The sequence below is a fragment of the Pollachius pollachius genome (assembly GCF_949987615.1).
Source record: "Pollachius pollachius genome assembly, contig: scaffold_124, whole genome shotgun sequence".
NCBI classification, from domain to species: domain Eukaryota; kingdom Metazoa; phylum Chordata; class Actinopteri; order Gadiformes; family Gadidae; genus Pollachius; species Pollachius pollachius.
In genome coordinates this window covers 2,179-29,673 of record NW_027641299.1, presented here as the reverse complement: position 1 = coordinate 29,673, position 27,495 = coordinate 2,179, and the positions used below count along the sequence as shown (strand labels likewise).

At 44.2% G+C, this 27,495-nt stretch overlaps 1 protein-coding gene across 8 annotated transcripts in view; it reads right to left on the bottom strand.

The window, feature by feature from the left end:
- The window catches only part of strbp (spermatid perinuclear RNA binding protein), a 75,095-nt gene extending 48,467 nt beyond the window's left edge, over window positions 1–26,628 (bottom strand). For 6 of the 8 annotated variants that reach the window (XM_079759316.1, XM_079759320.1, XM_079759317.1 and 3 more), the window contains exons 1-2: window positions 26,486–26,628; window positions 6,980–7,080 (exon numbers count right to left, since the gene is read on the bottom strand). The gene's annotated coding sequence lies outside the window, so the exon portion shown is untranslated. The remainder of the gene's footprint in view (window positions 1–6,979; window positions 7,081–26,485) is intronic. The other 2 variants (XM_079759318.1, XM_079759322.1) reach the window with 1 other exon arrangement.
- Between the last annotated feature and the right edge of the window lie 867 nt (window positions 26,629–27,495).

The window sequence follows — 27,495 nt, the reverse complement described above, 5'->3', positions numbered from 1 at the left end:
TGCGTGTTTTTGCGTGCGTGTTTTTGCGTGCGTGTTTGTGCATGTGTGTCTGCGAGCCGCTAAACAAGCTCTGCACAGCCCCAAGTGAGTGAGTCATCGTGGACAATAGGTGCAGCGCACGAAGGACAAAGCGTAAATAAACACAAGCGTCCTTGGCATTTCGCCGTCACAAACATCCCTCGTAACACCACTGAAGTGTCGTTGTGCGCGACACCAGCCAGCCCTTTCCCCCCCGTCTCCTCCACCTCCTCTCCTCCACCTCCTCCTACTCTGGCCTGTATGAGGCCCCTTTACAAACACCTTCATTTAGTGATACTAAGCAGGAGTGGCTAAGTGACTCCATTCATCCCAGGTCAACCCAGGCCGTTAGCCCGACCCTCAGCCATTTCATTACCCCCCCCTGTCCTGTCTGGGGAACACTGGGGGAGTGTGTGCAAAGGGGAGAAGACAGAGCAGAGGTGGGTGTGTGGGTTGGGACGTGTGGGTGGGTGGAGGAGCTTGATGTGTTGATGGAACGGACAGGCGGACAGGCGCAGAGAGACAGGCAGACACAGGCCAAGAGAAAATTACAAGAAATAAATGAAGCAGCAGATAGACGGAAGAGGGTGAGAAGAGAGTGTGAGACTGTCCTGGGAGGAGATGTGCATCGGGGAGGAGAGCGAGGAGGCGGTGGAAGTGGTGTGACGCACGGGAGGGGAACCTACACACGGGATTATCGCGGGAACAAAGGGTTCTGCAACAAAAGTAATGAAACATCAGGTACAAGGCTGAGCGGGGGGACCAGACCACGACAACACAGAGAGAGGGGGAGCGTTAAAGGGACCAGGGGAAAAGAGAAATTTAACAAGATGAAGACCTAAAAAGAAAAGTCAGAGAGGGAAAATAAAGACGTAAGAATTAGGAAAAAAAAAACAGCACATTACATGAACAGATTCATTACAACAAGAGGTTAAAGACAAAAGACAAAAGCAAAGCAAGGAGAAGGACAAGGTGGCATGTGAAAAGGAAAGAACAGCAGTAATAAGGAAGGAAGAAAGGAAGGAAGAAAGAAAAGAAGGTATAGCTAAAGGAAGCACAAGTAATCCCGGACTTGGGAGTGATTGACTGGGAGGTCAAAAAGGTGAGAGAAAGGAAGTGGGAGTGAAGCGAGACAGCGCGACAGAGGAGGTGGGCTCAGGGAGGACCAGATGAAGAGTGAGAGGAAGAGGAGGAGGAGGCTGACGCAGAGAGAGAGGGAGAAAGAGAGAGAGAGAGAGAGAGAGAGAGAGGAGCAGAGCAGCTGAGGAGCACGCGGCGGTGAACAGAAGGGGGAGACATATGCGAGACTGCAGTTGGCAGGGAGGGATCGCGGGGACGCCACCACTGGGAATAAAGAGGGTTGGCACTGAGGAGGAGATGGAGACAGCACTGCGGACGGACGGACGGGGAGGAAAGGATAGGATGGAGGGATGGAGGAGAGAGTGGGAAGGAGCAACGAAGAGTGGAGAGGGGAGAGAGTAATGATAGGAGGGAAAATAATTATGCATGGGAGGGAGGCTGCGAGTGTAAAATATGAAGAGTCTTGCATCTCACCATCACAGCTTTAAATCCAATAAGAAAATGTTGAATGAATACTTAATTGTGCTCTAGGCACCCGGAATTAGAGAGTGACTTGTTAAAGAGTGTGGTGGTGTGTGTGTCTTCCAGTTGATCTCCATAGCCGAAGGTCATCTCCGCTCTCCACACAGATTACGATTTAAAAGATTAAATGAGAGCATAAGGAGTTCAGGCCGTGCACGCACCAACAAAGAGGCACACATGTGAGGACATGCTTAACAGCCCTCGCTCACGCACACATTTAACATAATCAACTGCAGTCAGGCCGAGCCCGCTGCCTCTTTTCAGGGAAAATAAACCCGATGTACTGTCCATGAATCCAACATACATCCATCCGTCGCGTGCCAAACATAATACAGTGTTTGCTGTTGTGTGCCTTTTCATCTGGCTTCCTTCACACCCACCCAAGACAGAACACTGACACGAACATCAAGATCTGCCTTTCATGCTGAATTAATCTGTGTACTTGGCTTTGAGAAAAAATCCAAACCGGATTTAATTCACCGCATTATTCCACACGTCGCATGTGTATGTGTGAACGTGTACGAAGGACTGGTGTGGAAGTGTTGGGACAAGACAAAAACGTGTACAACCCATTACACAAAAGGAGGAGGAAAACATCCAAATCCAAGCCTTCCCCTTGGGAAGGGTTTCCATGGCTACCGAGTGCTTTTAACATGAACGTGGGACAGAGCCCAGGGGATGGGTGGAGTATGACACAGAGGGACCGGGAGAGGGTACGAGGATAGGACAGTATCCATTTTAAAATGCCATCAATGTCAGCATTCATCCCAACCAACTAAACTCCATTCACTGATTATCTTCAATCCATATAGCACCTACGGGACCATTTCTAATTATTCATTTTTTCAACGTCCCAGCGGAGATCAGTAATGCGATAGTGGCGATGGCTTTAAAAGAGACTCAAGCAAATGATGTTCCAAGCCTTTAAACAGTCTAACAATGCTTTTCTGTAAGCAAGGACAAATACACTCAAAACAAAACCGCACATTAGCCATATGGCAGGACTAAGCTGACAACAGGGCACCTGATCTCCTGCAGAAAACACAGCGGGGGTTGGCAGGAGCAGGCACCCCATAGACACCAACACACATCGCAGTCCCACGGACGACAGGGCCAGTGGGAGGAACCAACTGAATGCAGAGGCTATCACAGGTCCTCTTACAGCCAGCCAATCAACCTTCATCTATAATTCAGGAGAAACGGAAAACAGTGACAATGGGCTGATAAGATCCGAGATTAGCCGAGGGCAACGTTGTTGAAGAGAGGGATTAGATGACATGGCGGCTGGATGTGTCAGGGTCCAGGGCACTTTGTTATGACATCTGATTAAAAAAAAGGAAAATGAATTAATGTGAATGAATCAGGGCGTCTGGGGCCCTGACTCGTTCGCTTCTAATTCCCCCCGGATGTGAGCGAGGTGTTCCCGAGAGGAATCCGAAGCCAACACATTTCTTTGTATGAAAAACACGTGAAAGACAGTTTTCTGAAGAGGGTCTGGGGGACGGAATCTGCTCAAGTACACAGGAATTGGTTGATTTAATGTCGTACGCAGGATAAGTTTGTCAATATTTGCGTATGAAAAGCAAGTCAAAGGTTTTTCGCAGGTAAGGAATTATTAATGGGGGTTGAGGATGCAAGTTGTGAGGCCAGATCAGCGGTCTGTCATTGGTCGATGGCAAGGGGGGCTGGCGCCCTCCGTGTTTACTGAAGAACGCCCTGCTCCTTCAAGGACACCACAGACATAAGGGAAAGAAAGTCTGTTGAACAGTCCCACATGAAACATCCAGATGTAGAAACAAAAGTGGACTGGGGGTGTTTGTTCCAGCGCGCATGTGTGTGTGCCTGCGTGTGTGTGTGTGTGTGTGCCTGCGTGTGTGTGTGTGTGTGTGTGTGTGTGTGTGTGTGTGCCTGTGTGTGTGTGTGTGTGTGTTTGTGCCTGTGTGTGTCTGCGTGTGCCTGTGTGTGTGTGTGTTTCTGCCTGTGTGTGTCTGCGTGTGCCTGTGTGTGTGGTGTGTGGTGTGTGGTGTGTGGTGTGTGGTGTGTGTGTGTCCCAGCGTGTGTGTGTGTGTCCCAGCGTGTGTGTGCGTGTGCCGGCGTGCGTGTGCATGTGCCGACAACGATATCTTGACCTCATTTAACCTATGACTCCTCTTGCTTTATTTAAGCATGCATAAAATATAAATATGTAAATAAACAACTCATTCCGCCACTCGTGTTCCAACTCTACCCAGGCCTGTTTAAGAACTAGAGGATGCCCCCAGCCTTGTAATTGGAGGAGATCCAACGGGTGGTCTGCAAAGACTACCCAAGCAATCAATTATTCACACCTAACATAAACACACTTCCCCTTAAACCTTCCCCGCGAGATGTGGGCAAAGACGCCAGCTGCGCTATGGCAAACGTTGAAGCCCTTTTGTTTCAATGATTTGTTTGTTTGACAACAACAACAACCACACATCAATACCCAACAGAGCAACCGCCATGACAGACAACCACATAAGTCATTCATTCATCAACATGGAGCCGAAAATGAAAATGGCTGGAGAACGATCCTGAGTGCATTTATGAGGCTGAATGCTACGCCACCAAACGTTCCCCAGTGTTGGCGGAGACTACTGTCAGGGTGTAGGCTATTTCCTCCTACTGCACACACACACACACACACACACACACACACACACACACACACACACACACACACACACAAACACACACACACACACAAGCACACAGGCTTTTATGTGGCAGTATGTGAAATGGAAGACATCGCTAAATGAGGAACATGACAAATTAAAGCTTCCGCATATTAGCCCTCTGGCCCGCCTTCCAAGGACAACCAATCAGGACGGAGAAGACAAAGAGGATATCAGAGTGTGAGAGCGACCAGGGCTGACAGGTAGCCAGGTTAACATTACATCTACAAGCAGTAAGGACAGACAAGTCTTGGGATAGTTAGTAGCTGGAGGACGTGGGGCCAGACAGTCGATAGTAAAGCCTAATTGTGTCACGATGAAACTTTAACATGGAAAGATACAGAAGCGGGCGGCTGACGCAGGCAACGACACTATAAAAAGCAGGAAGGGTGCGCTGCATAATTTAGAGATCAATTATGACAGCCGCGGAAGGCAGTAGGGAACACAAGGTCACGTGGTACACATGTGCTTCGTTGCATGTTGGTTAGATCTCCATAGCCTCTTGCATATTCTATCTGAGGACTAGCCAACGATAGTGTAGCCATACACATTTGCTGGCTTCAAATGTCTGATTTTTTGTTGCTTCTCGTCACATAAAGAAACTTTATGTGACGAATATTTTCCAATCTGAGCTCTTGTCTGAAGTGCAAGAGTGAATGTTGGAGAAATGTCATGATTGATTGATGATATCGACAATGCAAACCATTGCTTGCCAGCCCCAACAGGTACTAACCTTGACTGGTTTAATTTGGTAGGTAAACACTGAGAGGGGAATAAGGTGCCCGTGGTTGGCTGACCAACGGGGTGTACCGAGGCGCTACACCAGGCTATCTAGACAGACGGATGGTTTGATAGATAGACGGAAAGGCAGCAAGACGGGGGGTGATGGATAAGACAGGAAAGGTATAAAGAGATAAGGACAGGGGATACAGTGGGGAAATCGAGGCTGATTAAGTAGAGACAACGACATGGGGAGCTACTAGCCAGCAGGCACACTAGGCTGTGATGTGATCAATGGACCGCAGAGGGGAGCTGAACATTCAAGGTGGATGGACTGAACATTACCAGTCAATGAGGACGATTAACAGATGAATACATTATAAATAAAGATACTTCTTAATGTATGGCTGGACTGGTTGTTGTTGTTGTTTAAATACTCAGTGAGCAATGAGAAGGATGAGTGAGAAGAGAGGATTGATGCATTAATGCATAGTTCTGAGGGGAAAAGGTAGAAGGATCATCATTTGAGGTGGGAATAGGGGCTGGTTATGTGAATAGATACATACCTCAAGTTTTATGGGGGGAAACATCGTTAAAATACATTATTTTGCGACCTTTGCAAAGCAACCATAGCAAAGTAAATTACAGAGACATTGTTATGACACTTGGATTGCAGGTACTACGCTGGATTAAAATGGTTTTGGGAAAACTAAAAATGCAAAGCACTTTCACACATGTTGTCTGGCGTGTGTTTAAGGCTGCAGGAATGAGCAATTTCATTAAACTCTGATGGCTCAGGGTTTAAATTGTAACCTGATCTCACATCTACATATGCTTTGAATCCCAATGTCAAACATATAAACAAATGGATGACAAAATAGAAAGCGTAGTCAAATAAATGAACCACACCTGACGGATCCATGGATAGATCGCCAGACGAATGATACTAAATAATAGATTGCATTTTGAAGTAGGACTTAATGCACTGAGGGGGGGCCTGGGGCACGGTATGATGGGGGAAACGCTGAAGGACTACGAACGTAGGAATAGATTCTTAAAATCCATTTATGCGGAGGTAGACTGATGGGTAGAGGCCGGTAGATGGAGAAACGTGTCAGCTGACTGAAGGGCAGCCAGGAGGGTCGGATGATGACTCTGTGGGGGTCGGGGGAGAGAGCGACGGGCACTCGGCCCATTGGTGGAACAAAGGAAAAGGTGGATGAAAAGGGGAGAGGTAAAAGGCGGGGGGAGATTAATTCATAAGAGGATGAATGTCATTGGCAACAGTGTGAAGGAAACGGAAAAGACTAGAATTAACAGATGGTAAACGGACGGAAGAAAGATGATGAATGAATGTCTGACAACATAGGTAGGTGATGGATAACCGATGGGAGAATAACATAAAAATAAATGGCAAGAATGACATAAGGGATTGACAAAGCATGGTCATAGAGAAATGGTATAAACCTTGGTCTAGTAGGAAATGCAACTCAATCAGTACCCCTAGTAGTTAACACGTCAACAAGACAAATGTGAACCGTCAACAGTTCAAGGTGGAAAATGACTCAATACCTCAGTTATCACAGATGGGGGAGCAGTTTTATTCTGATGATCTGTCAGAATTCTTGCTTTGATCCTCATAAACTAGCATTCGCCAGCCACACACACACACACACACCTCCACTACACTGATGGGGCTGCTCTGTAAACAACAAGCCCCAAGGTTAAGTCCTCCCATTCAACGAGCGAGAGACAAGGAGAGACAGCGGGAGAGCGAGAGCACTGGGCAGAGTCAAGCAGGCAGAGCGGGAGAGAGAGAGAGAGAGAGACAGAGAGAGACACACACACAGAGACACACAGAGTGACAGAGAGAGAGAGAGAGACAGAGAGAGAGACAGAGTCAGAGAGACGGAGACCGAGAGATAGGAATCCTTCATTTCATTCACCTCTTACGATCCTCCTGGCTGTCCGTTTGTATGTTCACTTCCTTTCCAGTCAGTCTTTCTGTCTGTCAATCAGTCCGGAATCACACCAACGGCTTCGCTACCTGGAGAGACAGAAACAGTTTGAGTGATCATGGATACACGCAGGTGCAGTTAAAAGAGCCGTACGGGTGAGTCCACACACGGGCATCACCCTCATCAGTAGAGACATCACATACTTACTCTGGAATATAAAATACCATTTCATTTGATTACTTAAATGGGAAAATCTAAAATACCAAAACATCACTTTGAATACTTATAATAAATTAAATTCAACATCAATCCATTCATACAAATGTCATTCAGGAAAATTCTCAAAGCCAAACAATATTTTAAATGAACTAGCACCATGCACCAGGATATATATATAAAGTTTACTTTGAAAGGATGCACTTAACACACGTAGAATATGGTATACTGAAAAATGCAGTGGAGGTGAATTCACAGCAACAACTTTCTACAGTACAATACTGCGCTAGTCGTTTCATTCTCCCAGCCAAGGCCAATCCCTTTACCCGTGAATTGGTCATCAGCCTGGATGGCTTTGTGTGCCAATATGAAGGGCAACACGTTGCATGCAGAGCCTACATAATGTTCCCTCAGTTCAGGGTATACAGCGCTCACACGCCTATGCTGAACGGACAAACAAAAGGCTGGACCTCCAATGCACTATACAAGGTTGTTGAACATGTTGTTTCTGAATGTTTCTGTGGAGAGAGCGAAGGCAAAAGCAACAGCGGAGGTAGGGACATTGACATCTCCGAAAGGGGTTGATTGAGCGTCTTTCCATCAAAAGAAAAGTAAATATTAACAATCGTTCGGTCACTTTTCAACCGATGAAAGGCCTCCGCGGCATGTGTACACAAGTCATTCTGTTGTACCCTTCATAATACGCCCACAAAGCTTTCATTCGGACAAACATTTGGCTGCCATTTTGCTGTTTTTTTTAAGTACAGTCAGACACATCAGGAAAAGGGAAAAATAATTAAGCTTTTCTCCACAAAGGGTTGAGGTTTAAAATGTAAGAGGTTCGTAATTGATAAAGTTATGTTTTTTTATTCTTTTCCAACAGAAATTCCTGCAAATGTGCTTGGGAGCCCGCAACATTTTTTATACAGGAGGGAAATATTAAGAAAGACGGACCCAAGGGAGACATCATTTGTAAAGGAAAAGGGAAGAGAGACTTGCACTCAGATGGTATCACCCCGCTCATTAGAAACTCAAGGAAATCCATCAGTCCAGATCCCAAACGGAATTACAAGGACCTAGTTAACAAACACCAAGAGAATAGATAGGAGTTATGGAAACATTGTATAACTGCTCCCAATAGACCCCTGGTAACATTCTGGGTACATTACCCTACATATACCCACAAGACCTGACAAACGCCTCTTCAGATAACTAGCCTCATACTGGTATATTTAAATACTGTTGCTCGGTCCTTCCAGCTCAAAGCCCTTGTTCTTGCCTCTGATCCATCATTACATTATCCAGCCAGATTCTAGCCTTATGAAGATCAATGAGAACAACTTGCTAGGCCTCAGCCGCGGGGAACGCAGAACGTCCATATCAAATGATCATCCCGGATCAATATTTATAAGTGGGCTCTAAAGGTCCATGTATATTTCTGTAAAATATTGTGTTTTTGTCAGACTTGATAGAAACACAGATGCGGTTAATAGATATTGATATACTTTTTTTCTGAAACAAATGAAAGAGTCGCTCATCTTTACTCTCTCTTCCTCACTCTCTCTCTCTTTCTGTGTCTGTGTCTTTGTGTGAGAGAAATTAACAGATTTTGACAAATAACATATTGCAATAACTGGTAGAACAACTTCTGGAAAACTTAGCCGATTTAAGAGCACAACAACATGGGCATTGTGTCTTAAATGGGACAAAAGTTCCTACACCATAATAGAGCTACTTTGTTTATTTTTTTGGAGCGTAACCAAGGGTGGGTGCCACATGCACGGCTGGTCTGACGGGGAATTCAGTGGTTCTGCAAGTCCAACAGGTTCCTGTTCTCTTCCTTGTCCTAATTAACCTCTGCGTTTCCCTACATTTCATTCAAACTGGCCTTACCATAACACCTGCGTCAGCCAATTAGCTAAATAAAAATTGATTAGAGCCTGGCAGATATTGATGTGCATTCACATCTAAAATCACACAGGTACAGAAGTCTGCATGTCGGGGTACGACAATGGAATGAGCTCCTATTTGGGTAGTTCAGGCAAATACCAATGCCACGGACCAACGCCCTGGCCTCATTTGTTCAACAACATCAGTTATGGGACAAGGTGTAACCAGGGAACAGTCCATTCAGACAAAACACAGGTATGTGTCGAGATGCTCAGGTTGGGTTACAGATGAAGGATAACACGGCTGGGGCTCCAGGTTTAATGACTGCCATGAACAACTGGAAAATGTCAAAAGTTCATTCAACCGTAGCATAACGTCTGTTCAGATTCCAACGCACACGTTCAAATTCCTTAAGAGATTTACAGTGTGTAGGATTTAGGGGATTCTAGCATTGAGGTTGCAACTTTCTAAATAAAATAAAATAAATAACCTCCTTCCCCCTTTCCATCGCTGGCGGAGAAGCTGGAGTGGCCTGTGCTGGCCAGTAAGCTGCAGGTAGGCATTTCCAAAACGATGATCGTCTACAACAGCACCTAGTAGCCAAGTGTCAAGTAATGAGATTTCTTGATCCATTTACAATTTTTATGTTATTTAACCTGTAAAACGATAAGTCATACTTACTAAGTAAGTAAGCGATTTGATTATGATTCATATGAAATTATGATTTTTAATTAAAAATGATTTCCCTCCTGAGCTGTTTGTCCGTTCTGGGCGACTGGAGAAACATGCCGGTACAACTTGGTGCAACATACCCTGTGTAGATGTAAAGGGGTCGGTCTAAGGTAACGAGAGCATAACAATTCTTATTTTCATGGCATTATAAACTTTTTAAACATATATAATATGTTGGATTACTGCCAAGTCCGTTCCGATGACGCAACTAAATTCAACACATTGCACCTTTAATAGAAAATACACATTAAAAAAAAGTCCTACGTGAAATATTTTTAAGAAACAACCTAACTGAAATAGGGGTCATTCTGTCAAATATTTGCAGTAAGACTTGGACCATGGAAACCATGGTCCATGGTTTCCAAAAAAAAATAGCAGAATCTTTAAAAACGGCCCCCTCAATCTATATACACAACAACACCGCGCCATCTCTGCAAAATCCCTTCCAAGCTGGATCTCCCCTTCACCTGGCCTTCAATCTGTCCTCCCCTTAGTCCCTCTGTCTATCTGTGGAGGCCAGCTGCTCTGGGGTCCATACGCAGCAGCGGACAGACGCCTCCTAATTAAAACAAGGCCTAGTCGTCTGCATCCTTCCGGTGACCAAAAGCTGCACGCTCCAACGTTGTGATTCCTCCCGCTCGCTTGCAATTCTTTCTCCACAAGAATGTAATTTAATTAGAACAGTCCTATCCAGCGGCGTTTTGAGGTCAGAGGATCAGAATGTGTATTCAGGGAGTGAGAATCGGGTGTAATTTAAGAATACTAAGCATGTCTGCATTTTAATGGGTGTAAGTATCCCAACGGGCCGCTTACCCTCTCACACAAAACACACACACACACACACACACACACACACACACACACACACACACACACACACACACACACACACACACACACACACACACACACACACACACACACACGCACACACACACACACGCCAGTGGTGTAAGAACTCCCCATCAAAGCCACCATTTTATCTCCCCAAGCCCTGGCTCATGACGCAACCCACATCCAGTAGAGTGGCGATGAAGAACAAAGCCTAGCTCAAAAAAGTGACCCTAGAAATGCATTAGCAAGCAATTTGTCTATAAAGGAAGAAATTTCAAAGGATTTTTCAGACTTGAAGCCTTTCGCGTTTCAAATTCCCTTCAGATTAGTCGTGGGTTGGTTGTCTTCCAAAGTTACTAGCAGCACGCATTGTACTAATAATAACAATAATAAATAAATATCAAGTATTCATCTGTATAAATTGTAGATTGTATCTAGTTACTTCAACTTAAGATGAATAATATCCCACATTAAAAGTTGTGTGCAGCTAGGTACCACACAAACACTTGTAAAAGTGGAAGATTCATGCCCTCATATTTAGCTTTTCTTTGGCATTCCCAAAATGCTCTATAACACAGCACAAGCATGAGCAAACACCCTGCATACATCTGACCATATATTAGAGTCACAATCAAAGATACTACTCAAACTTGTACTAATCAATGTCGAAGTACACATACGTAAGGAATGCTAGAATGTGTTGCTTCCTCTCAGTGAGACTGGCCAGAGACTAGATGCTTTGCAGCCTGTCCCTGTTAGTAATTACCAATCAGGAAATAGCTTGAGTGAGAAACACACACACACACACACACACACACACACACACACACACACACACACACCTCTAACTTTATGTTTTGTATATCATATTCCCGGTCAACTTCCAAATGCTTCAAATGCCTAGAGTTGATCGGCTTTACATCAAGAATAGAGAACTGAAATTATTCAAATAAGGGACATGAAACAGCAAATGCATGTTAAGAACTCACACAAATGTGAATGTCTGGCTTTGTTTCCTATTACAATGTCTTCTTTTTAATGAAATCACACACCCACACACACACACCTGACCCCCATAAAGAGGTCCCGGTGGCAGAAGCTTCAGGCCCATTGCATGTCATCCATATACCAATAAAGAGTGGGCGGTGCTGTGTTTTTATTCTACTGGGTGTAGGGGTGCCCCTATAGCCAGACTTGTAAAAAACATTCACACAGAAGCCTTTGCATGTGGTTTAAACACTGCCTCCTTCTACCCCTAGACAAACCCCTACACATACCCAGATTTAAGGAGTGCATTCCACACTTAGCGTCATGGCATTAATAATACATTCTGTATTGAACTTCCGTTTAACGTGATTGCACGGTCCAACCTGCTGAACCTAATGTGATTTAAACAGAGCTCGGCTCCTTTTCAAAGACGTTTCGCCTCGGGATCACAAACGGTTTTATTTTTGTCTAGACCAACTCCGTCTTTTAAATATATCCAGGACGGAAGAGGCTGTGATACACCGCACGCTCGCAAGCACTGCAGGGTCAATAGATCTCCGCCACAGATTTAGATTCATGGAATTGGTGAGCGTTTGTGGCACAGATTCATAGTGCGGCGCTTGATTATTGGGAGTTCAAATGCACTTTGGCCACGATTCGAATTAAGATTAATTGGCTTGGTGACCATATGTGGTCACTGCAAATTGTTATGTAGATCAACCTCTTGCACTGCGATCTAAAATATTAACGATGGCTCTGAAACGTGATGGATGTGTCTTTTAAGCATGTCAAATCACTAATGAGCCGTCCAATAGCCAAATGAAAGGCAGAAAAACTCTAGATGAAAGTTCTACAGGTTTGATTTATGGTGGGCTCCTAATTAAAATCAGATTACTTTATTGAATGATCAATATAAAAGAGTGCCATTTATCTTTTGTTTTTCCATTTATCAAAACATCAAAAACATGTGAAAATTCAGTGAAATTAAACCCTCCAATGACCACAATTGTGTTCCAGACCTACCCAGTCAGGTTCGCATTACATTGGAACACAAACAGAAAGACGGTCGCATTCACAAATACATATCTCCCCAGGGGACCGGGGCCCAAGGGGCTGCCAGGGAGAGAGAGCCTTGCCAACGCGGTAACATGAGGGTACACACGTATTCACCGCCTTCCTTCATGCGAGTGGATCAGCATCCAAGGGAATACACGCCACTGTTCTGTATGACGACACTGCATTCTCTACCATCGCTCAGACTATTAGCCCTGTAACTAGGGCCGATCTCCTCAGACAGCAGCCCTCTCTCTCTCTCTGGGGGGTTTTGATGCTGCCGGGCCCCCGGAGAGCTGTGGTAACCTGTGTCTCCAGCCTGTACAGGTCCACAAGATACCCGTGACTGATCTCTAAAACATACTCAAAAGTGTGATTTATCATTAGAATAAGTACACCAATTAGTCATTAAGAAGTATATGCAATCCCTTTTCAAGGGATCAAATCACAGTCTCTGAAGTCTCCAGAGGCGGCAAAGAGGACTTCAACCGGCTGCTTAAAGTGGGGTTTCTATCTCGGCAATCTGGAGGGATGAGGGCCAGCCTATCTGGAGTTCGAGGCCAGTCTACCCCTGACAGCCGTCTGTGACATCCCCCCCCCCCGCCATGGGGTTCACCTTCACCGCAGGACATCTATAATGGGACCATGCCAACAGATGAGGTTTGCACAACAGGGCTGCCACAGTCTTGAGGAAGTCCGCCAAACGTTGATCACGTCCTCTCGCAGCGTTGCAGTGTCACTCTGTCAGTCAGTTCTGTGTACGCAGTGTGCACCACTGCCTAAAGGCACCTCTCAGACATGTCATCAAGTCTATCTGCTGCAGAGACATCTTGAAAAAAAATAACACCTTCCTGACCTTTGCCAGGAGGCTTGAGATGTGGTTAGCTGACATCGATTTAGAGAGAGCTTATGTCTGTGAGCACAGCATCCATCTATCCGTCTGTGGCCCGAGTCCAGAAACTTCACCAATATTGTTTGTATATTAACCCCTTTACAACTTTCATGCTGCAGAAGCTTCTCGACTGTTCTCTCCCCTGTGTGTCCCTGAAGGTGTGTGTGGGTGTGTGCGTGCGCTTGTGTGTTCCTGGATCCCATATTGTCCAGTACAGAGAAGGGCTACATATGTGCTACTCCAAGAAGAACCATGTGTCCTTAGAGACACATGGTTATTATATACATGCCTCTATACATGCCATGCCCTATTCATTTACAATAGCCTGTTACATAGGTAGCACGGATTTGTTAAATGTTAAATGATTGCCAAATGTCCAGAGTTCAGGGTGGATCTAAAACTGAAAACATTGCGAGTACCTACCCATACAAAAATATCCCTCCGTTGCCCCATTTTCGACCAGGGATAGATTAAGGCGTCCCAAATCCTGGGTTGCAGTCGCCCTTCGTAGCTCAGGTCCTTCACATAGGAACAACCTAAGATGAGGTAGCAGCAGAACAATGCAGCCCACGACGGCTGATGCAGAGTGCTTTGGGACACTGCTTGTTTCTGTATGCACAACCCTTGTGTTTACGTCGCTGTGCAATGGGGTCACACCGGTGAACTTGTCGGTTCTGCCCGGCGATGTTGCGACAACTGAGCCGCGACTTAATTTCCCCATTAGGGGTTTAATTGAATTAAATTAGGAACCGGAGTCTAAGTAATCAAAATGCACCAATTTAATTTTCACTTCCGATATTTTGCTGAGCAGGCTGCAATTAATGAACCCTGTTGCTGTCCAATCCATCATGCTCGCCTGATTACTGGACACACACTGGGAGGACAGGAGGAAACAAAGGACTGACCAATAGCTGCTTCACATAGTCTATACCATACACAACCTTTCACAAGTTGTCATGGCTACAGGCTGGCTTTACATCCATTCCTTACCTGGTAGCCACCTCTGGCTACCGTGAGCCAGAGGTGTGAGAGATTCACCTGCAATTGCCTTTTATAAGTTGCCCCACACCAAAGTGACAAACACACACACACACACACACACACACCAAATACATCTGCAAGCAATGTGGCTGGATGACATGACGGATACAAACAGGCCGAGATAAACGCATCAGTATAAAGCGCCCGCCATCTGCCAGCCGGCAAATAAACATACACAAAGAGCCCCGGCTTACACCGCTGACATTTCTACACCCCATCTTCTACTGCCTCTGATCTATATCTGCTCTACTTCTCCTCACCTCGCTCCCTCCCACTCGTTCTCTCCATCCATCATCATTAGGAGGACGATAGATGACCCAGCTACATCTGCAGCCCCTCGACGACCCCCTCCTCCTCACCCCCTCCCCGCCCAACACAGCTCCCCTTCAGCAGTAGCAGAATGAGGAGCGACTAAGAGAAAGGTGAGGCAGAACAGGAGGGGATATGAGAGAGAGAGAGAGAGAGAGAGAGAGAGAGAGAGAGAGAGAGAGAGAGAGAGAGAGAGAGAGAGAGAGAGAGCGCAACGTAGAGAATGGATGAGCACAGAGAAGGTAATACTGAGAACGGAGGAGGCGAGGACTGTGGCCCAGAGAAAGGAGAGATAACGGGGAGGGAACATGGGAGGACAAGTAGAGGACAAAATATGGTCCCGCTCTCTAGAACATAAAAATAACTTGGCTGCCTGGCGGAGCCCGCAAACTGGGTCAGAATATTCCCAGTGAGCGCGGGGAGGCGCATCGCCAAATGAGATGGAGCATGTGCAAGACCACGTGCACTCTCGAGAAAGTCTTAATGGATCTGGAGTCTGTATTTAGGGGCACCATGAATATTAGCGCATGGTACGCGTGGCTGGTGTTTGGAATTTCAAACGGCCTGTAAGGCTGGTGGATCTAATCCAGAGGGCTGCATTGGGCCTGATAGCATGCCGTTTCTTGCAATGGCGATCTTCTCCATTTCAGTCTCTCAGACCGTTGCATGCCTGTCGTTTGAATCGTTTAGCCTGTATTTATTCACCTCTGCAAACTCAGCTAATCAACCAATAGCACCCCTCAAATGCTTTATCTCACCTCACTGCACCTTGCTCAACATAATAATAAAAAAGGTAGTGACGCTAGGATTGTAATCTCTTCGAAATGATTGGCATATTTACGTGGATACTGCCATTATAGTTCTTCTGCCATTCATAAATTGCCAATTCTATCTATTCTATTTTCCAGATTAGCCACTAATACCGCTAAGCCATTTCTGAAAACTAGAATGGATTAAAGAAAAAAAGATGTGTATTACAAGTGAACATAAAACCAATATGCATTCCTGTTTGCTCCTATGAAAAGCCCAGGTCAATAAAACTAGTCAATACAAAATCGATTATGAATGGTTTCTGCCTAATCAAAATAATTAAATGATTCATCGGGACATTAAAAAGCCTATACTGTAGCAGCGTTGTGAGTTGGCAAAATCTTGTAGATAAATTGAACACAGAATTAACCAGTTGTCACATTTTTCACTTTTCACTGAGGTCAGAAATTGTTTTGAGGGCATCAGCAATGCTGTGAAAAGGGCAGGCAGAACATATCCTCACAAAGAGTGAATAACCACCAAGGCATTTTTAATAGATCCCGGTAAAACATGCAGCCGTTCTCCCTCCTTTTGGAAGATGCTGTCGAACCCGGTGGAGCAGGCAGCTAGTGCTTTGAGTTAATCCCATCGGTGGTTAACAACAAATAAAATAGGTTTAAAACTTTGAAAGACTACGACTTCTTTACCAAGCAGATCCACATGCAGCAGGGCTACGAAGTAGACATGGCTGCAGCTCGCCAGATCGTCTTGGGACCAGAAATAGCCCCAGCTGACTCCGGCATAAGTAATGCACTGCAGCACTGTTTCAGGGAGTCTTCGGTTCAGCCCTTTTATACACTGTGCATTTGCTTGTCACTCAGACATTTCTGTATTTTTATGACTGGGTTATTAAAGAGGCAGGAGTCAGGACTGCCAGCTAAATAAGAAAGTTATATATATAAATATATTATAGAATTCTTCCCAAACAATGTGATGGCTGCACCACCATGTAACGTTTTTTAAGTAAATTTCCTGGTTAACATTTTGGACACTTAAACACTTCAAAAAGCAAAACCGCAATATCACACGATTGCTGTGTAGATGAAGACCGTGGCATTCAAATCCACTCTAGTTCACGAAGAGTTCATTGTTGACAAACAGATGTTGAGGAGCGGGGGTAGATATTAAAAAAAAGGACCACCTACGCAAAAAAAACATTTGACAATTGATTTAAAGTGAGTCCATCTTTTCAAATAAATGTATACAGATGGCAGATATGTGACAAAGGACATGCCAAAACTGCGACAGTGTGACTAAAAACGAGCTGTGACCAAATTTGCGCTGGTTCCACCGATAGAAAAATGTTATTCTCGAGCCCTGAGAGGTTGTTGTGTTTACGTGGTGTTATCTCGACTTTAGACCAAATATTTTGGTCTCACATCAAGAGTTATTTGGACCAATCCCTCATCCCCATTGCTTCCCAAACACTAACAGACACTATGCTCTTCTTAAAGCAGTGCAGCTTTTCTTCTCCCAGACTGAGAGTTCTGTCTCTCTTCCAAAGAAACCAGAGTCATTAAAACAGTCTTACCCTTGTCCAGCAGGGTCTTAACATCGAAACACAGCCCTGTGGTGCCACTACAGTAGGCCTTTGACAGCAAACAGCTAGTGAAGGTCATTGAGAGAGCCAGCACCAGTCAATGCCCCTGTATCCCTTTCCACACATTCAGTGCGTGTGAAAAGGATGAGAAACAAGAGGTCCGCTGTTCACGTGGTCAATGTCATACTGTGTCAGATCAATATTCACCATTTTATAGGCATGTCATGCATTGGTAGGATGCTATTGATGTCTGACGTGCTCAACTTTACTATTGAGTTAAAAATGTCCTTGAAATAAAATCCTAATTTAAAAAATAAAACAGCCTTGAAGGAGGTTTTTTGATCTTTACTTACAGCATGATGTTAGATTTAATCCTTGAGAACTATTTAGCTCTGATCCATACGTACATTTTCAAATGATGAAGAGTTAAATTATATATATTCATTTATGATAAATAAGTTCAAGGATTCTGAATCATTGTAATAAAAAGATAAATTCTAATGGAAGTCATTCTCTCAGTCTTTCAGAGAATAGTCTGCGATACACCTCCAAACCATACTCTCCTGGCCCTGTGCTTTAGAAAGACTCGAGAACAAAGCAAGTCAGAGACGTGGTATTTGTGCCTTTAGAAGTATGTTGTAACATGAGTAACGTGATCTTTGGAAATCATCTATTCAATCTTTCCTTTGTCAAGATACTGTGACAAGAGAGTCTGGTTTCTCTGGCATAATGCAGCACCTTCATTGCCTTCAATGCATGCAACTTCTTCTGAGTTTACATTACAATAGGGAGCAACTTGTGTGTGACGGGCTCATAAGAAAGGGCAACGCAGCCATTATTATAAAATAATAGCAGTGGGATTTAGATAACAAAACATTAAAGAGAGCGAAAGATTATCCTCAGATGAACTCTGATATCTGACTCGTAATCAGACCAAGATGCGGAAATTTATTTGTAACCGCCATCGTGAAATCCATATTCATACAGTAGTGGTATAATGACTCCAAACAGCTTTGAAGATAACCCCTCTAGCACAGCATTAGTCCACTGTTAAACACCTTCCCCTCTATAAAGATAACCTTCACATCAAACAACACCTGTACACTCTGCCTTACTATAGCATCAGTGTAGAGGGCATGTTGGAACCTTGGATATACAACATGTATAATAAAAGGCAATATTGTGATCATAGCGCCATCCAAAAGATAGGCCTAGAGATAATTGCTTCCAAGTCATTGCGTGAGGAAACTAACACCCAAAACACCATTTTAAAATGTGTCAAATGCTAAAGTAAAGTATTTTCAGTGCAGGCGTTCCTCCACTCTCCTGCCTCTGCCCCTATCATTTATGCACGACTCCTTTGCTTCCTGTGGTTTTCAAAAACCATCAAAAACAACCATTTCTTCGCAAGTGATCGTCTTGTTACCGTGACGGTTTATACAACAATAAACCCGGGCCATTGCCTGGTCATGTGACGTTTGGATTGGTTTGGCTTGTTTATCCATTCCATGTTTAAAGCATGAACATGCAGGGTAAATATGGCTATGAAGCACTGGATAAATGCAGAAAATGGTATGGAAGAAAAGGTTTTCAAAAAATCGAACCCTTTTCCACTGAATCATTCTTTGTTCCTGCACAACTCCCTGGCAGGACAGACTACTAACACTGGTTTCTGATAGTCTTCTCATCTACAGCTCCGCTCTCTTTTACCAATACCCGTCATAATCAATCGCTGCGTCTCAAGATAGCAGAATCCGCGATGATAAGAGCGAAGTTCAACAGCTCAAAGACAATAAAAATACTTTTAACTGTAGTATCCGCGGCGGCTTTGAAGTCTGGATTTTAGACAGCATGTAAAGCCTTCACATCTGGCATCCCTGAATGGCTAAACTTGTCTCTATCACCGATGCACCATTGACTCCTATCTGGTGTAATGGTACACTGAAGTCACGGTTCAGTTCATACCTCGGTTCGGACATCACGGTTCGGTACGAGTTCGGTACAATGAAGGGAAAAGAAAAAACAAAAATTCAGAAGGCAATTATTTTTTATTTTCTCAGGTTGTACCACCTGTGTCATACAGTCTCTCCCCTGAGCTAGCTGCAACAGCCTGAACTGTGTAATCTAAGATGTAAACAGTAAACAATAAGTACCCCACATCACCTCCAGACTCCATCCGTAACATGTAAACAAAATAAGACAATCAGTTATAAAACTGAAAATTCAGCATGTGTTATTTATGAAAGTGGGTTCAAACCGGATTGCGATAGCCGCGGCAGCTACGTTAGCATTGTGACCTCATAGCAGCCCAACTCAGTCTAGCCTGCTAATAAATCCAAGGAAAAAGAAGAACGTGCAAAATGAACAAAGATCAACAATGTAGGACGTCCAAGAAGGACGGCAAACTTTTGTGCAACATTTTCTTAAATAAACGTTGTCCAGAAATACCTTGCGGATAATGTGTTTGTTTATTATCCCCGTCTCACGGAAGTGCGATTCTGTTGACCAATCAACGGACGGCGTGTGTAGCTCGAACTTGCTGGCACCCTTTCAGGCGTCTCAGTTGTCCCTGAAGATCGCGTATCTAACATTAGTTGGGCATTACATTAATTAACACGCCAGTTTTATTGAATTTTGTACCGTGTATTCTCCGTTTAAATCCATGAACCGAACCGTGAAGGATCGTAACGATACACGTATTTGTACCGAACCGTCACGGTACAGGCACTTCGGTGTGGTTACAGAGGTGGAACGCAGTGCGTAAATGTGGCGTACATAGCATTAATATGGCAAATGTAAAGGCTTGTTTTGCAATGCAGAATTCAAAACTTGAAGTTGGAGTTCCCCCCGGACCGTTTAGCCAAAGTATACTACTCCGACTCCGTAACTACGGAGACCCCTCAGCAGCTCTCCGTCGGGATGTCGGATACGCAATGCAATTCGCCGCCCGATCGATCTTATATGTTGACTACAAACCATGAAAGCAGTGTTATAAATAAACCAAAGCTTTTCAAATCTTATTTGGTGTTTTATTAGTCCTTAAGTTGCAAAGTAAACAATGAACAAAGTAATTAAGGTGCAAAGTCAAACCGGTGAAGTGATTCCGGAAATGATTTTGTTAGAGGACCAATCACAGCCCTTGCCGTCTCCGTTGCGTCGACCAATAGGTCCATGGCGTCGACGGATAGTTAAAAAATATTGGATGCGCACGTAAGCTACGGAGAGGGTCTCCGACAGGCTCTCCGGCTACGGAGAGGGCTCTCTGTGTCTACGTACAGCACTTTAACATGCACACGCATTTGAAAAGGCACCATCCAGGTGTTACTATCACCGTTGCTGTGGGGAAAAAAAAAAAGCTGTGCAAACCCAGCTCACAACACTAATTCAACAACCCCTGTCTGGGAATTCAGAAATGCAAATGCCACAACCAAGTTTATTGGTGTTTTCATTGCTGCTGATCTACGGCCATTCTCCGTTGTTGACAAACAAGTAGTTCTTTAAAAATGTCCCCTTACCTCTGAACCGTAACGTCCTGTACCGTACCGTGACTTAAAAAACCAAGGTACGTACCAAACCGCGACTTTTGTGTATCGTTACTCCCCTAGAACCGTGACATCCGCACCACATCAGTTCAATACAAATACATGTATCGTTACACCCCTACTATCTGGTAGGACAAGACTGATCCCTGGACTGTGCTTGGACGTTTATAAAGCAAGACTGTTCAGTACCATGCGTGTGTTGGTATGCATATGGACGGAGCAAGACCCCGTGTTGTTCAGCGCTGCTCATGGGCTGGGGAAGGGAGCGCCCGTGTGGAGGGGCATTATCAAACTCACAACAGAACATTAGTGATCCGATGCGTTCAGGCAGAAACACATGCAGAAGGCCCAAGGGCCCACAGCCCCAGCTTCAAGCAGTAAACTAAACGTAAACCTGCCATGTGATTACTCCTCTCATACAACAGTCAGTGAGCCGTAAAATACAAAAACACACAAAACTAATTACACGTCATGGGGGAAATATGGGGAATAGGAAAAAGCACTGCATCAGTCCACATTTTGATAATGTGGACTGCATATCAGATCGTCATCTGATTACATATCAGATGATGATCTGATATTATCCATATCATTAAGACATACAGACACGTCACCACAGTCATTTTGTTTCCCAATATTATTGTGCAGAAACAAAACGCTCTGCCCACTAAGTATGCACAAGAGAACAAAATAAAGCAGCTTAACCGTTCAGAAATGTTTTGGCACGTCTTTCCATGAAACCAGCAATTATCCTCTAAGCAAAGGTCAAGGGTCAGTCAGCAGTAATAGACAGCTATAGAGACAGAAACGACGTTTTCTTATTTAACCAAATTGTAGTGTGAAAATAGGGTTTTCCCCATGAACTACTAAATGGTGATGCATTCAGACCGTGCCCTACGAGTAAAAGGTCAGGCCCTTCCAGGATGAGCTTGTCAGCCGATTAAGCGACTTGCATATCTACAAAAGTTGCCAGGATTTTGTTGACACATATTATTACTTACAAACTATATATTTGTAAATATATAGTAGAGACAACCCTTTCTGGTTTGTGGTTCTTTGACATTTTAAGAGCTCAAACCTGCTCTCTGCTCAAACCGGTTTTCCTGTATAATGCAAAGACTATTAAAGCATTAAGAAAAGCACACACATTTAAAGTGGCATTTGGCAGGTTAAGAACCCCAACACTAAAATTAAATTGTAAATCCACAGAACAGGCCATCAACGTCTATGAATAATATTGGTTCAGGAAATAGTGTCCGACAGCACTTGCTCTAACCTCAGCTTAACTGTCACTTCTAGGAAACGACTGTCATCCCGGCTCTTCACCTGTACCTGCTTTACCAGTTTGTCCTGATTGGGTGGTGAACCTCACCTCAACTGGAGAGAGTGTCCATACGATCTATGTTTCCTATTCAACTCCACACCACACCCCGATTTAATCTTCACACATCCACTCGTTGTCACAACCTTTCGCTTGACCCATCGACTGTGCAGCCCTGTTGTGCCTGATGAAGAGGAGCCGTCCTCACCAGGTCAGCTCTGAACGAATAGCTCACTCTTCCTGGAAGGCTGACTGGGGGCCAGCTTTAGTTGCTCCGGTCTAAGCTCTTATTCGACACACAAGGTGGAGCAGGGGACCGGAGTCTGGAGGGAGAGGGGAGCGAGGGCGGCCGTTTGGCATGCAGTGCACACACATGTGGTGTCAGCAGACTAAGCATGAACGTGGCGATTGGATAGAGTTTTAGCTTATGTGTCGGGGCCGGGGCAAGCGACCATCGAGACGAACAGCGGGGTTGATGCTGAGCTACAGCAGAATCATGCGCCCGCGGATTGCCCTTGCAAATCACTGTCACATCCACGATGAAGGACCCTGCTGGGGCAAATTCTCCATTCATTCACTCAATCAATCATTCAACCATCTGCACCAATTCTTTTCTCCTTCACAGCCTACTTTCCTAACAGTTAGGCAGGTAGGTATTTTTAAACGGGAAAAAATAAATCTAACTGGTTATTTTTTTGGTTTAAAAACAAGGGGACATTTTTCAGAAGTCAGAAGAATTTTTGAATTTGTCCAATGATTAATAAAGTCATTTCACCAGCTCAGAGAACAGTGAGATAAACACAAATAGCGAATTATGATTTTAACTCTAAATTATGGAATAGAAATCTTAAAACTACATTTGACTTATTCTCTTCAGACTGTCAGCAAAACCTGCAGTTATAAGAGGGGATCAGAATACATTAACTACTGCATTAGCATGGTAAATTGGCAACACATGGAATAATTCTAGGGGTTGTGTGAGATGTGTCATTTATCAATCATTTATTTGCATACAATTTGAATTAACTATACAACATTCAACAACAACATTCGCAGCTGATTGATCAGCGCTCACCACCACTGCTGCTGATATGCTGGAACTTGGCGCACACTTGCGAGGCCCGTATTACAAGGACTGTCGTCAACTGAAAAGGGTTTGATGTTGAGGTTATCAGATAACCATTTCGAAAAAGGGCCAGCCTTTTTTATTTGACCTGGAGCGAAAATGTGGACATTTTTAATGAATGGAAACTATTGGGATTTGAAAAATGTGGATTAGCCCAGAAAGGGTTCCTGAATAAATATATAGATCAGACAATGTGCTTAATAAATGCTGAGGCATTTCTTTTTGTTAATCTTTGTTTAATGCTGGGTGACGTTAGTGTATGCAAAGAGTTCACCTCGGGTCTGGTTTGGTGGAAGGTCCAGGGAACTTTGTCTCAAAGTGGCAGACCATACATGGCCACTGCATAGTCTCTGCTTGACTCCTTCCCACTCCCCTACTCATCCCTCCATCTGGGGTTCTGGTTCAGATCTTGTGAGGCCTGTGTGTGCATTCACGGCTGAAGCTCACAAATCCACTAGAGCGGTCGCTTGCTGCACCCTGCACTGAAAGTCGTTTATAAAATCACAAACAGCGTGCATATGGTGGCCCATAAGCAGACAGCGGTACATGCACTGCTCTCTCCCTGTTGCCGAGTGGGTGTGTTATGCATTCTGGTGCCCAGAGACCATCAGCGAAACCAGAGTCTGCAGACCAGCTCTCAGATTCTAGCACACAGCAGCACATTCAGAGTCTCATCTGGCCAGGAAATGCAGCTCTAATCCAATTGGCCGAAGCTTTAGTAAAAGCTTCCCTAATTGGCCCGACATGGCAACTGGCTGCCAAGGTTCTACAAAGCAAAATAATAGAAAAGTGAGACGTTGAGAACTCCCAGGGGGACAGTGATAAGAAAAAGAAAGAAAGAAGAAAGAAGAAAACAGAGTGAAACCGTTGAGAATATTTGTTTACTTGGAAATAAAAGCAGGGCAGTAAGGTCAATGGACAGGAGATTTATCTGGTTGGCCATGCTTCAGCTTTTACAGGTGCATGGCAGACGGCGCTCCACCACAGCAGCACATGTGCGGAACGGAGATGAAACACACAGAATACGTTTGTTCTGCAAAAACATAGCCCCGTTACATAACAGCACCGCGCAGAGAGAACTCTAACAGATCGGAAAGCCAACAAACAAACCACTATTACGGGGTGTCTCAAAAGTGGTTACTTCCAGGGAAAACATGAAAGCCCGATGTCTTCTGAAACTCTGCTGGAGGACTGGGTTTATTTGCACGTTGCAAAGATGGCTGACACTAGTGAGCATCATGAAGAGCATTCTCACACGCTCATTGGATAATTTGCAATGTTGGTGTCAAGAGATTTCTACCGGCCTTGTCCATATATATTTACAAGTCTAAATTTTACCACGGTTCCTACCAATTCCTCCATTAAAAAGGAAGAGGCTGATGTGTTCATATATGCCATTTAATTATATAATAATTATATGAAAACTAACTATGAAAAAAATAAAGGGACTGAATGTATGTCAAATGATGAATCACAATCATTTTAGTCACTGTAGTAGTCCAATAGTACAGAGTAATGACTGCAAGAGAAAACGGGGACAGCCAGTTTGAAGACAAACCCGTATTCAAAGACTAAAGATGATATGGTTGACAAGAGCCATTGGATTGAGTATTGGCTGAATAAAACAGTGAGCTTCTGTAAAAACATAGAAATAAGGCAATAAAAAAATAGAAAACACTCCAAATCTGAGTCAACAACACAGCGCAATGCATGATTAATAATGGATCAGATTGCATGTACAAAATGCTACATTCATCCATTGCCAGGCGGCCGAATGTTACACATTGGCTTCCAAAGAATAAAGATACCAGAAACAGGATATCATATTGGGTACACTTATTGTGAAAGAGGAGAAGCCTTCGTGCGTCTATAGCCTATGTGCTTGATGCATTATTTTCTAGCTCGCCTGCAATACAAGCTCTCTGCCACCATCTGCCTCATCCTTCATGCTGTCAACACAAGAGAATATACAGCCGGCTCCATCTTTTATGAGAATAAGATACACACACACACACACACACACACACACACACACACACACACACACACACACACACACACACACACACACACACACAAACACACACACACACACACACACACACACAATTAAGGCAAAGAATAGTGAACCATTACACGACCCTAATAAACCATTAAAACCACTATAATGCTTCAGTAGCTGCAGGCCTATAATCAATAATGAATGGTAATGGACTGCCACAAAAACAGAATTGTAAGTCAAAATAACGAAAACAAAATTGGCAATGAAAATATGCGAGCATAAGATAAAGGGACATCCGAAAAACTGTAGATATAGCCTACATTATGCAATGTGTTGAATTGGCAGTGGTTTAGAGTGAGATACAAGGTGTTTATCACCATACTTTGTCGTTCTATTAAAATAAACATTTAACCGATATCCGAGAGGAGAGTACTGAATACCACGACAGCCTCCATGGTTAGGTATGCAAACAAGATTGGCACACACACACACACACACACACACACACACACACACACACACACACACACACACACACACACACACACATACACACACACACACTTCCGAGGAAGCAAAGCAGTGACGAAGAACCCCTAGGATGAAAAAAACAACATCCATTCCGAAAGAAAACCCTTGGGAAAATGGATTTACGTACACGAAAACAAAAAGAGAATAACGTCGTCGCGTATGTGGGAGGAATGACGATTATAGAAAATACAGCGACATTGGCAGTAAAGCGCGATGGTACGGAAGTATTTCAGATCAGACACCTGCTACTGAAGATGAACTGGAGACCGTTTGTGTTCGCAAATACATGACTAAAACCGGGCTAAAACTGGAACAAAACTAGGCTAAAACTAGTGAACTACTAGTTTACAAGTGGACCCTGGCCAGGCTGACTTCAGGACCGCACTGTAACGAGTTGGGAATTTCAAAACGTGCGAGTTCCTCTTTTCTAAACCACTTTACAGTCTGCAAAAAAAAAAGAAAAAAGAATAACCCCAGAAGTCCAACATCTCCCCTAAAACAAGTGACCTCTTCTCCACACGTTGAGAACTAATCAATAAACCACCAGCTCCACGCCACGGCCAAACGTCCCTCCCGTCAGCCAGCAGCAAGAAGCGCTAAAAAGTTGATTAAAAATTACACTGTAGGCTACTGAATAAAGCGTTAGTCAGAAGACACCGACAACTTACGTGATAATTACAAGATGAGGATAGAAGGTCACCAAAATAGACATCCGATTATGTGATTTCAACACGTCTCTAACACTGCACAAGGGCTCTCCGACTGTACACGTCCAGCACCAGCGGCGGCACGAGAGCTTTGACCAGGCTGCGCGAGCTGCTTGGATTCGCTATTCCCTTTCGCACGAGACAGCGCAACCAAGCCAGGGTAGTGCGCAGGCGCGGACAGGCGGAATTCATTCTAGACTGCTGATAGAGGTTCCTGATTTTTAGCGTTGTCCCGGTCTATCCTAACGCAATTTCCGGTCTCTTATTTCCTACAATCTACCAGTTTACAGTCCCTTTACCAAGACAATTGAGAAATCACAAGAATAACAAGGAAAAGGTGTATAACTATTTCTGATGAAAACTTGGATGATGCAATATCCGAAACATGTTAGAACAGAACTCCCTCCCTCCGCTAAACCCATGTAACTGAAGGTCCCGCCCTCTCTCGCCAATAACGCTCATTTGGACCATGCCGTCCCGGGCGCCTGTGAACAACGACGTTAAGTGCATAGCGTCTAGTGTGTGGTATGCGATGGGGCAGATCAGGGACAATCCATGTTTACAAGAGGATAACAGCGGCGCACACACCAGCGATACACACAACACTACTAATCCACACCGAGCCTTCATACAGGGAGGAGAATGGACGTTTTGCATCACGTGTTAAAACGTACAAACAGAGAACCTGACATGTAAACTTTTTCAGACTGCTTTTGGACTAAAACGATTAGCATACTATATCCTTAACAGACCAGGTTTGGTAATTCAATCATCAACGTTGTAAATTACAATTTGGCATCATCTTTTGATTCTGCCTTCGTTTCACCTATATTGCTCTTGACTCCCTACAAGAAGAGTAGCATTACTCTCTCCTAGACACTCTTATGAATAATTCAGGAATACGAGCGGTCTATGCTCGCTATAGCTGCAGCAGCACGCAAATATTGGCTTGCACACTGGAAAGACCCATC